Source organism: Molossus molossus, unplaced genomic scaffold (assembly GCF_014108415.1).
Source record: "Molossus molossus isolate mMolMol1 unplaced genomic scaffold, mMolMol1.p scaffold_m16_p_23, whole genome shotgun sequence".
Lineage (NCBI taxonomy): Eukaryota > Metazoa > Chordata > Mammalia > Chiroptera > Molossidae > Molossus > Molossus molossus.
Window position 1 is genome coordinate 6,684,078 of NW_023425359.1, and position 1,194 is coordinate 6,685,271.

At 47.3% G+C, this 1,194-nt stretch overlaps 1 non-coding gene across 1 annotated transcript; it reads right to left on the reverse strand.

Moving 5' to 3' along the window:
• Positions 1-723: 723 nt before the first annotated feature.
• LOC118640794 lies at positions 724-827 on the reverse strand. The gene has a single exon (XR_004961449.1). It is a non-coding gene; the product is annotated as a U6 spliceosomal RNA (small nuclear RNA).
• Positions 828-1,194: the final 367 nt, after the last annotated feature.

A 1,194-nucleotide genomic window follows, 5' to 3' on the forward strand; every position in this document is an offset into this window, starting at 1 on the left:
AGGGAGAGCCTACCTGCAGCAGCTGAAGTTGGTTTTTTTTTACTGGATATTTTATCTCTGAACAGGGTGTCATAGAGGTTATTGGATAAGGTCTCCTTTGCATTATGTTTAAGACTGTTTCTGCCAAAATTATATTTCTATGGTATTCTATAAATACCCTTACAATTTTCTCTCAGAATGCACAATAAGCAGAGCAAACTTTTTTTTTCAACCCTCACCCAAGGACATTTTTGCATTTATCTTCAGATAGAGATGGAGGAAGAGAGAGAGAGACCCATCGACTGGCTGCCACCCACAAGACCCCAACTGGGGCTGGGGACAAACTGCAACCGAGGTGCGTGCCCTTAGCGGGAACTGAACCCGGGTCTCTCTGGTCCGCAGACAGACGCTCTAACCGCTGAGCCAAACAGGCCAGGGCAGCAGAGCAGACTTTATCTCCACATATAAATAAAACAGGATCGGCCCTAGCTGGTTTGGCTCAGCAGTTAGAACGTCAGCCCGCGGACCAATGAGTCCCGGGTTTGATTCCAGTCAAGGGCATGGTTGCAGTTCGTCCCTGGTCATGGTCAGGTCGTGCAGGAGGCAACCAGTCGATGTGTCTCTCTCACACCGATGTTTTCTCTCTTCCTCTTTCTCTCTCCCTCCCTCCCACTCTATCTCTGATGATAAAGAGAAAAATAACCTTGTGTGAGGATTAAAAAAGACAGGATCCGGGAAGTGACTTTCCTATGGAATGGCTTCATGAATTTGCAGGTCATCCTTGCGCAGGGGCCGTGCTGACCTTCTCTGTATTGTTCCAGTTTTAGTATCTGCTGCCAAAGTGATTCTTGGGTATTTGCCCAGTTAGTTCTAAACCATCATGACATCGCTGTGCCTCGTTTTTTCCAGCATCAGGCATTATCTTTAACTTCCCAGCACGAGGATATGCGTGTAGGCCTCTTTCCAGCCCGCCTTCACCATCCCCGCCACAGTGTGCAAGCACACGCCACGTTTTCCTTGTTATGTTAGGTCAAGACCAGGGAAACAGTTAGACTGCATGTGCACTTTAAAGCGGAGACAACAGTAACCAGGATGACTTGTCTTCCACAATTTACTTTTTTCCTTAATGTCTTGATTCTTAATCATTTTCCCTCTGGCCTCTACCCTGCGACATTGTGGAGTGAATGCCCTTTGTGCCAGCCACACAGCTGTCTT